We start from the raw sequence: 10,963 nt of genomic DNA on the forward strand, positions 1-10,963 counted from the left end.
ATATAAAGTTCAGTAGCTATACCGGAAAGAAATAAAGTTTAATGACCATAATGTGAAAATGGATAAAGTTCAGTGGCCATGGGTGTAATTTACCCCTAATACCTGAGCACCAATTCCAGAAATGACACCAGCGGCTAGCAGCCCAAAAATAAAGTGAGCTTGTGGTTTGTTCATTTTTTTTCAACAAATATTATAAAACTAGCATTAACCCCGTGCAATGCACGGGATGCCTTATAATATTTTGGTAAAAAAGAAATTCAAACAATGACTTAAAATTATAATAATCAATATAAAAAAACTTACATATTATAATTCTGATTTATAGATTTTGTGAGAATTTCATTGCATAGGCTTTTTTACACTTTCATCCGCATCCCGACTTGAGTGGGTAATTTGATAACAATTAAAACAAACAAAAAAAATGAATCAAAAGCTATTAAATTTGAGTATTGTTTTTTTTTTAACAACCCAAGTAGATATTACTAATTAAATGTTAAAAGTACATATACACTATTAAAAAGTCTCAAAAATGAAACAAAAATGAAACAAATTCAATTGCTAGTGCTTGGTAAAACTAAATGTTCTAATATTCACATCCAAAGACTCACATAAGTAAGCAGAACTAGAAGAACTTGCATTATTTCCAACAGAGTTAACATAAACAATGTTCATGATAAAAAACACATCACCTAGATACCCTTTCCCTATAAAGGTCCCATTCTTAGTAAGAATCACCTTATCAGCCTCAAAAGTAATTTTTAAACCAGCGTTATTCAATAAAATATCAGAAATGACTTTATTGTTACAAAATGCAAAAATGAGTTATTTTACTGATACAAAATGAACTTTTAGAACCTTATTGGAACATTTTTAAACCTAAGTGACTGTCTTGTGATTTACTCTGGAAAACACAGGTTGTTGTACAACAAGTATTCCATTCTTGAGCTTAGGCTTAGTACCAAAGTGATACACATGGAGCAAATAAGTTTCATATGAAGGGTAAATGTGTTGTAATATCAAGTTGGTGTATGTCAACATAGAAGACATTGTTTCTTATGAACATTACTGAAAACTGCTTCAACTTGCAATGCAGAAGAAGCAGCTACCAAGGAACTGGAAAGTACCAGAACAGAGTGAATTTAGGGACTTGTTCCTACTTTCAGAAGTACTGCTCCTAAGAAAACCCTGTAAGGCAAGCTTTAGTGCTTCTGCAGGTGAGATTTTCCTACCAATTACCTGGAGAGCATTGGGTGAATCTGAGAAGGAAAGCATGTTTGTTAGCAGGAGGATAATGTCAGTCCAGGGTAGTAATGTTGTTGAAGATTTTACTTGTATTGGCTGTCAGTCATGTGGTTCTCCTTTGGATTTAGATAATGGGTGAGGAAGAATATACCTGATTTAGTTACATCCATGGTCCTTGAACTAAAATATATGAAACATAATTGTCGTAACACTTAATTCTTAACAAGAAACCTTTCGCTGTTTGACTTTTATTTCTTCTATTATCCTTTTAACGGAAATTAGTACTCATTTGTCAAAGATGTCACGTGGGTCTCAAGTGGTCGGCCCCCTGAACTTTCGAAGTGTTTCGATAACCCCCTGAACTGAACTTGTATAAAATGTTCAGTTAGCTCCCTAAACTCGCGTACAATGTAATCAATTAATCACTCGGTTGTAAAAAAATAAGTTAAACATGGAGGATGTGTTGCACGCATCTTAAAAGAAAGTAAAACGACCAAGGTCAGGGTATGCGATTCTAATATTAGAGAAGAAAAATTTTTATAATTAAACAAGTAAGAACTTCCTTTTTAGTATGTTTTAAATTTAATCTATTTTGTGAATAACATACATTCCGCATTTAACTTACCTTTTTACAACCGCGTGATTAATTGATTACATTTTATGCAAGTTCAAGGAACTAACTGAACATTTCATGCAATTTCCGAGGGCTAGCGGGACACTTTGAAAGTTCATAGAACCAATCAAGCTTTTTGGACAAGTTCAGGGACAAATGATGTATTAAGCCTATTTTTTATTTCTCACGTGGTTAAAAATGGTTGACATAGTACCCTATGTAGTACCTCTCGCAAATGAGTTTGTTAATTTCAGGTCAAAAGGATAACAAGAGAAACAAAAGTCACACGGCTAGTGATTTCTGGTTACAAAATAAAAAGTTAAGACAATTCTGTTCCATTTCTAATAGGTGCAGTATCATGATTGTACTAACCTACATGCTTTATTACAACCATTTGCCTCCCATGGAAGTTCGGAAGTCAATTTGATTACTTTGCTGCAGGTCCATATTTAAGCAAATCTCGGCCTCATACTTCTGTCCGAAAACCTCGGATCACCTCCATATAGCAGGCTTGATATACAGGCCCTTCATGGTATGTATTTCTATTTAGGAAAAGCTCATATTTAAGCTTCTGATTAGTTCAATTGTTACTAATTAAAAGCCTCTATTTTTTCTGAATGGATACATTAAACCCTCTTGTATTATGCCATTGCACCACTTCTTATAAATGAAGGAATAAGTAAATTACACCTATGGCCTCTCAACTGTGGCCTTACTTTCTTTATGGTCCAAAATCGGATATAAGAGTTGTCGAACTTTGATTTTTACTAACATAAATGTCTATTGTGAAAGTAAACAACCTCAAAATGACCACTAGTGATCTCAACATGAAAAAAAATCTAAGAATTAAAGTTGTTTAGATTATCAATTTCATCAGCTTTCCAATTAGGACTGTAATTGAGCTGAGCCGAACCGAGCTTTAGCCTGTTCAGAATCGGCTTGTCATAAAATTGACGAGCTCGAGCTCAACATTCTGTTCATGAGCTACTCACGAGTTGTTTGCGAGCTTGTTAACGAGCCAGTTCACGAGCTTTGCTCGCGAGCAGCTCATTGATTCAGTTCATGAACTTCGCTCGCGAACAACTCGTTGATTATGTTCATTAATTATATTGATTTGAAAACTTTAACACAAAACTACATAGTTTTGAAATCTATAAAACTAAATTGTTTTACATTCCCCATTTATAGAAATCTTATTATTAAAAAAATAATTGAACCAAGCTTACTCACGAGCATGTTCATGAATCTATAATCGAGCCTGCTCGAGAGCTTTCGAGCCAAACTTCGATCTGCTCAAGCTCGGCTAATTTACAATTGAGCTGAACATGATTGAGCTTTTATCGAACCGAACACCGAGCAACTCATGAGGGGCTCGACTCATTTACAACCCTATTTCCAATAGCTTTACAATGGAGGGTTACCTGCTATTGAAGTGGTCAAAGAGCAAGGGACTTTTATGTTAGTAACCGGTAAAGTTCATGGATTTTTATATACGGTTTTGAAGTTCAGGGGATGAAAGTAAACAAGACCAAAGTTGAGGTGGTCATGGGTATAATTTCACTTCAAACGAAGTAGCATTAATTGGTCCTCTTAATTAGGACAGTTAAATTGAGTTGCGGAGTCATAATCTATATGTTCCACATGATTGATTATATATGATATAAATGCAACAAAAATGATAATTGTATCAAATTGGTCGTGTGTCTAAATCGTGTTGTTGTGTCATTGAAAGTTATAGTTTTAATTGCAGTTGTATGTGTGGGACGAATCAGAATACGTCCCTCTACTTGTAAGGAACAAAGCTGCAGAGATATTGTTTGGGAACCTGAAGGCTGAAAGAGTTTACTCAAGCTACAAAGAGCAGAAACATGCCCAGAATTGCAAGCAGAAAGATATTGGGAAACAACATCATCGTAAGAACATTAATTTCCACATGATCTGGTTAGTTCTTGTTAAGATGATGTTGCAACAAGGGAAAAACAGTCCATTGAGATTTGAAGTAGCTGTAAATCCCAGTTTAGATATTGAAAATGGTAAGTTTGAAATGGTATCTATGTCGATTCCTTGTATCAGAACCAAATGTTCTTCATGCTAATGAAATATTTAGGACTCTTCATTGAATTTATTTTCCTTGAAAACGTAACAGAAATGCGGGTTAATTGCACTCATGATGAGAAACGGAACGGAATTATCAGAAGTGGAATGAAATTATCATAACTCTTTTGTTTATAATGAGAAACCTCTCGTTGTAATTCCCATGTTACATAGGTCTCAAGTTACTACATTTTTTTAGCAATGAGACCTCTCGTTGTAATTCCCATTTTCGGAGGATGTTACGTAGGTCTCAAATTACTACTTTTTTTGGACATCTTAGGGATGCGAGAAAAAACATTGCTTATCTATTTATTTATTTATTTCTCACGTGGTTAAAAATGGTTGATATATATCTGCGTGATATCTCTGGCTAATGTCAAGCGACGAGAGGTTTATTGTTATAAAATAAAGAGTTTTCGCAATTTTGTTTTATATCTGATAATTGGAGGACTATGAATATTCCTAAAATGAATTAATGCATAAAAGATTAATTCTTAACACTCCTTGACTCCAAAATCTAGCCAATCCCTGGATCAGAGATGTAGTGGATGCATCTAGGAACGGAAAGGTTCGAGCATTCACTGGTCACCGAAAACATCATTACACCTCTATGGAGCTTTAATTGTTTTTAGGTGAAAACATCCACGAACTTTCCATTAAATATAAATAACATGAACATTTAACAAACATTGAAGCACCCTATGCATGCTGGATCTAGTGTGTTAAAGATTATAATAAAAACTATTATTGAATTTTAACTATCAGGTGTTCGAATATTGACAAATCCCATTTATTAAAAGGAATTCCAACTCATAGTAAGATATGTGTATTATACACCCTTCAAGAGGGTGCGAAAGTATCACAAATTATAACAAAAGCTATTATTTAATCTTAAGTATCAATTTGAACTTTTGTCTCAACTAGTTACTCAATTCGATGTATTAGCCCTGTAATATATAGATATCAAAATACGATTATTATACAACAATCCGGATTACCACTCTTAATTAAAATTTAGGTTAAAGTTAACTCATGGTGCTTGAAAGTACAAACAAATAGCAATATTGCCCATAGTTCAGCCAGATTGCTGGTTATGGAGGAAAGAAAATACTTATTCAATAGCAAGAATGAAACATATATATCAATAACACTTGATCCAAATTATCCAATTCAATCCTGAAAATCAACATTTTTACTTATTCAGCTCGGAGTAATGATTAACACGGGTAGTCAGGGGCAATGCAAGTAATTTGTCACAAACTTCTCTTTTTATTCAATACCGATAACTGATAAGTTTATATGCTGATTAAAGAAGAACAAAAACAACTTAAGCCAAGTTGATAATGCAGATCAAGCCTATATCAGCTCAAAATCATGATTCAGATCCTCCTCCTGAAGATTCTGCATCAGCCGCAGAAGTTTCGGCTTCGGCTTCGAGTAGTTTTGCTTGGTGTTCTGCGTATTCTCTCTCACATTGACTGACTCCTGTAATAATATCAAGCATTGTGCCTGTCGTACCGAAGAACACGAGGGGACCTAAAGATTTCCGTTTTATCCCAACCGGAATTGCTACCAGAGCCCCCGCTACCGAGAAGAACCATGTCCCTAACGCGCTGCAGAAACGCACATTGATCAGCAGTCCAGACCTATTTCATTTCAAACAACAAACACAACTGCAATAGCAACTGAGAAGAAGAAACATGAACAAAATCTGAAACAAAACTAAGACAACGAATTCTCCGAAAGTAGAAACAATATCTATTTGAGAACACGTTACTTATACACAACATGTTTGTTGTCCATTCCGGCTTGTCATTATTAGATGATTCCAATAGTTTGAAGTGTTTGTTTGGTTTTCCTTTTTATAGATCTTTTTTTGCAGTTTTATTTTACTCCAAACAGTAGATACGGAGTGTTTGATTAGGATTGAGAAACAATTGTTACCTCTATTTTGGAAATACAATTAGCTAACATCTATCAACTACTAGCAACAACAAACAACAACTACCGAACAATAACAAGGATTAAACAACATCTGAATCAAACATGCCCTACGCGCTTAGAAGCTTGGATTCACCCTTATAACGGACATCAAAGCCTTACACTATTCATAAAATTATCACAAAACCGTACTCTCTGCAAACTCTTGCCTTCTTCCTCTATACTAGTAACGCTGGAAGCAAAAACATAGCCTCTAAAGTTCCATCCAAATCCTTGCCATTACTTATCACAACTAGACTAGCTTAAAGTAATAGGCTACTAGTATTGATAATTGGAAGAGAGATTGTCAAGTCAGGCAAACAAACATATTCAGAATAAGATACAAAAATACCCCCTATCGTTGCTAAAGAAAAGGGCTTAATACATCCCTAACCCACCGTACTTATCCAGAAAAGTCAAATGGCCCCTATACTTGGGAAACGTCTTATTTACCCTATGAACTTGCTGAAAGTGACTTATTGGTCCTATGAACTTGCTTAAAGTGATCTATTGGCTTCTTGAACTTGCTTGAAGTGATACACATTTCAACTTGCAAAATCTCCTCTTGCCGAGTGGACTTAGAGAGAGAGAGAGAGAGAGAGAGGGGGGGTGGATGGAGGGGTTCAATACGTCAATGGGTGAATAAGATGTTTCGAAAGTACAAAGGGAAGTTGACTTTTCTAGACAAGTACAAGGGTTTAGGAATGTATTAGGCCCAAAAACAATTTAATCTCTAACGTCATAAATGGTATAATTGAGAGCCTAGTATTGACAAACCGAGCCAATTTGAGATATCATTAGAAATCTAACTATTATGTTCACATATTCTGAATCAGTTACATAACAATTGGTTTAGAAAACAATTAATTTCTTTCCTTCTTTCTTTCGGTTGTTGCTATATTAGAATATGATTAGGGATGGAATGCCTTAAAAGCTGTTTCGATTTTTTAAATATTTTGTGCAACATAGCATAACAGATCAAATGAATTCAGACAAGAGTCATGTGCGAACAAGTGTCTTTAATTTCTTAAAGATGAGTAATAACATAGTGCACAAATGGAGTGAAATAACATAGCAGAATTCATGACCGAGGAGAGAGCTCCACTAATGATGTCTAAAATTGATCAAAGTTCCCAACATTAAGCCTTGAACTTGAAGTACACCATTTATGACGTTTGAGGTAAAATTGCTCTTAGGTGTCATTGATAGGGTAGTTTTGTACCTTTCCCTTAGTTAAATAACAATCTAGCTATGTTGCACGGACACGAAATACAGAAATGGATACCAGAAAATGTTATTTCTAAAACATAGCCTTCAAAAGGACACTGAAATGCAGAAACGCTACAATAGACGAGTTTTCGTAAATCTAGAAATGAGCAAAATCACTAATGCTTCAATCTCCAAAATAAGGATTCTATGCATTTTAACCTAGATAAAACTTCAAAAAATAAAAGGAAAATTAGCATAGTCTCAGATTCTGCATTCCTCTTATAAAAATATGACGACCAAAAAGAAAGATAGAAAAAACTGACTTGGCAACAGTACAGTCCTCAAGGTGCTTAACTTCCTGTTTCCCCGCCATTTAAATAGTCTGATATGGAATTAACAAGCTCAGTTCAATCCTGTTCGATTTTCGCCGAATTCAACCAACTCGATCACTATTGAGAAGCCATAGATAATGTAGGAAGAAAGAAAGGAAAACCCTAAACTCTGTAAAAAAGGGGCCAATTAAGTAAAATATATTAGATAAAAACAAAATTAAACTTGAATGATTAGAAGGATGGATGGCCATATCATTGAAGATACGAATTTGAAGCTCACCTGATGAAAAGAGAACGAATCCTTGAGAGAATGTCAAAAGGGAACACCGGTGGGAGTGCTCTGATCTCTGCTGTTTTGCTTTTATTTTTATTAAAATTTTTTAAAGGATAAAGTATATTTTTTTTTTGTTTAGGGAAAAATATACATTTTGAATTAATTAATTAAAAAATTATAATAAAAAAATATATTAATACATCTTCAATATCATAGATCGTGATAGATTAATAGATAATATTACTTGAATTTTTTTTAGCACAACGGCAAAAACACTATACAAACTCTACTTTGAATTGAGTTCAGAGTCTTTATCCCGGGAATGATTATGATCTTTCATGAGTTAGATAGTAGACAAAACTGTTCTGCTTTTCTACAAAGGAAAACATGATAATATTCATATAAAGAGACAAACCACAACCGCTCATATAAAGAGATAGACCATAAGCACCTATACATGGAGAAATACAAGAAAGAACAAAAAAAACTCCAAATAAAGAAGAAATTATCAAAGCTACTATAGTAGTAGATACATAAAAAAAATTATTCAATAAAGGAAAACAAAGCAAATTAAAGAAGGAGTTTATCTTCGTATTAAAAGTCGAAATGCGACAGCTCTTGTCGCATTTGCGACGAAATGCGACAGCTCTTGTCGCATTTGCGACGAAATGCGACAAATTTCGTCACAAATGCGACATCAATGGAGGAAAATTGAGAAAAATTGTGGAAAATAGAGGAAATTGAAACAATACCATTACAGATGAAGAAAGAGGCAAGACCAACGAGAAAAGCAAGCGTATAAGCTAAAAACATACCATTTCTACGGGAAATTGAATATAATACGTCAATAATCTCAAAAATCGCTAATGATTGGTATCAGAAATTGAAGAAGATGAACCGAAGAAGATGAAGAAGAAGAAGAAGAAGAAGAAGAAAAAGAAGAAGAAGAAGAAGCGGAAGAAGAAGAAGAAACGGAAGAAGAAGCGGAAGAAGTAGATCGATGATTGAATAGAACTAAGGGCAATTTTGTCCAAAATGGTTGAAAGTGTCTAATTTGGTAAGATGGAAGCAAAGTGGGTTAGATATGTAAAAGGCCCCTCTTAATTGAGCTAGATTTGTAATTATCCCTATGTTGCAATCCATTGCATCAAACTAGACACTTACAATACCTTTTTACCCAAAACAGCCTTATTCGCAGATACCCCCACATTCTTTGCTCTTTGTGATAACACAGACGACGAATCATGACGAAATCTGTAAAGAAGATGCACAACGTTAATAAAACCAAATGAAAGGTAAGTTTCTTCCATCTCTTTGAGTTTTTTGTATTATGTATTTAAGTTAAGTTTTAGGTTTTGATTTTGTTGTGATTGAGCATGAATGTATTGTGTTATATTTGGTTAGAGTTAGTGTTAATGATATAATGATGATTTTCGAACTCATTTGAGATGTATTTGTTTGATTTATTAGTTTAAAAGTAAGAGTAGTTGGGTTCACAGTTCATTTGCGATACTTCGCATTTTATGAGTTTGCTTCGCAATTACCAAATTGTGAAACAATAAACTCTAAACTCTGGTCTAGAACTTCGCAAATAGGTAAATGAGAAGCTTTATGATAAACTACGAAGTTATTTTTAGCAAAAGGGCTTCGTAAATAGGTGAATGCAAAGACTTTTGCGAAGCCTTTTTTTTTAGCAAAAAGATTCGTAAATAGATAAATGTGAAGCCTTCTGATTAAAAGCGAAACCATTTTTTAGCAAAGGGCTTCATAATATGGATATTGTGAACGTTCCATTTGGATTGTGATTCACAATTTTCCATCTGTTTCGCAATTGAATGAAATTACGAATATTTTTTCTTTGCAAATAGATAAATGCGAAGCCTTCAGGTGAATTGCGAAGTTGTTATGTTTTACAAAAATATAAACTGTTTTTACTTAAATGCAAATTTTAAATATGCAATGCAAATATATTGTATGAAATGCAAACTGTTTTTATTTTTATAGAATCAAGTGACAAAGCTACAAGCGGACAATAGTATAAAATTCAAGTATCCGTGGAGCTTGGATTTAAAATGAGCAATAACAATTAAAGGTAATATTATTGCCATGATGGAAAATAAATTGACGGCATCACTGATAAAGGCCTTCAAGAATGAAACATTTAATACCATAAAATGTAATTTCTTAACATTAAAATTATCGAATTTTACATTTGATTTCTTCTGTAGTACTTTTACTTAGATTCCAACAATAATAATCGTCGAAAAAAGCACTTAAACGGCAATAAACCAGATTTTTATATATGGATAAAAAAATAAAAAAATTACATGTCACCAAATCCAATCAAGTCGATTTCATTGAACTTATCCATTTCAATTCTCACATCATCATAATCTAGTAAGTCAAACTAGGTATTTTTTTATTATTTTTTAATCCACGCACAAAAGTAGGGTTTATGTGTTGTCCATGTGTTTTTTTGGTGATTGTTATTGTTATGGTTAAAATTTGGATAAAAAGACTATATGAGAAATTAAGTACTCCCTCTGTTCTAATATTGGCAAAAAAGTTTATGCATACTAAACAAGAAAAATTAGTTAATTTTATTGGAATAATACATTTTCTTCTATTTTCTTCAATCTACTATTGTCTTTTAGAAACTACAAATACTCTTATGTTAATAACACTGATGACTTGTAGAGAATTTCCGATTAGCTACCGTCCCTGTGGGGGGCGTCGTTGGGTTCGACGGGGGAAGCTCCGATGCCAAAGTCAGTATAGGTTATGAAAGAGTAAACTGAATTGACAAAGTAGGATTTCTAGGATTGTGTGAACGTGTACCTTGATAGCTTGAGATATAAGCTATATATAGTCATGAAGTTATAACCTTTAGTAACTAGAAAGTCTCCATTAATGCTTCATTAATGTCGGTTATTGGTTTCCTTTAAGTATGCCCGTTAGCGTATTAATAGCTCATTAATGGTCTTTATCGCGGGATCGGCTCAACTGTTCCACTGGCGGATTGGGAGGTTATGGCGGATCGCCACATAGGTTTGATTGCGGACCTCTTGTGGTGAAGTCTTGGTGATCCGCCTATCGGATCTCCTTGCTCGATACGCCGTAACACTCCGGTATCTGGTGATCAATACGCGGCGGTTCTAGGCGAATATCTCCTTTGGTCCTTTGGATAATATCCCAATGTTATCAGAAGCCCCCCTAATT

The 10,963-nt window shown here is 34.1% G+C and overlaps 1 long non-coding RNA gene across 1 annotated transcript; it reads right to left on the bottom strand.

Moving 5' to 3' along the window:
* Positions 1-5,068: 5,068 nt before the first annotated feature.
* Positions 5,069-7,851, bottom strand: LOC136201302 (uncharacterized). Its single transcript, XR_010673779.1, has 3 exons — positions 7,751-7,851; positions 7,462-7,639; positions 5,069-5,562 (listed from the first exon to the last, which is right to left on the bottom strand). It is a non-coding gene; the product is annotated as an uncharacterized lncRNA (long non-coding RNA).
* Positions 7,852-10,963: the final 3,112 nt, after the last annotated feature.

The sequence above is a fragment of the Euphorbia lathyris genome, chromosome 7 (genome assembly GCF_963576675.1).
Source record: "Euphorbia lathyris chromosome 7, ddEupLath1.1, whole genome shotgun sequence".
Lineage (NCBI taxonomy): Eukaryota > Viridiplantae > Streptophyta > Magnoliopsida > Malpighiales > Euphorbiaceae > Euphorbia > Euphorbia lathyris.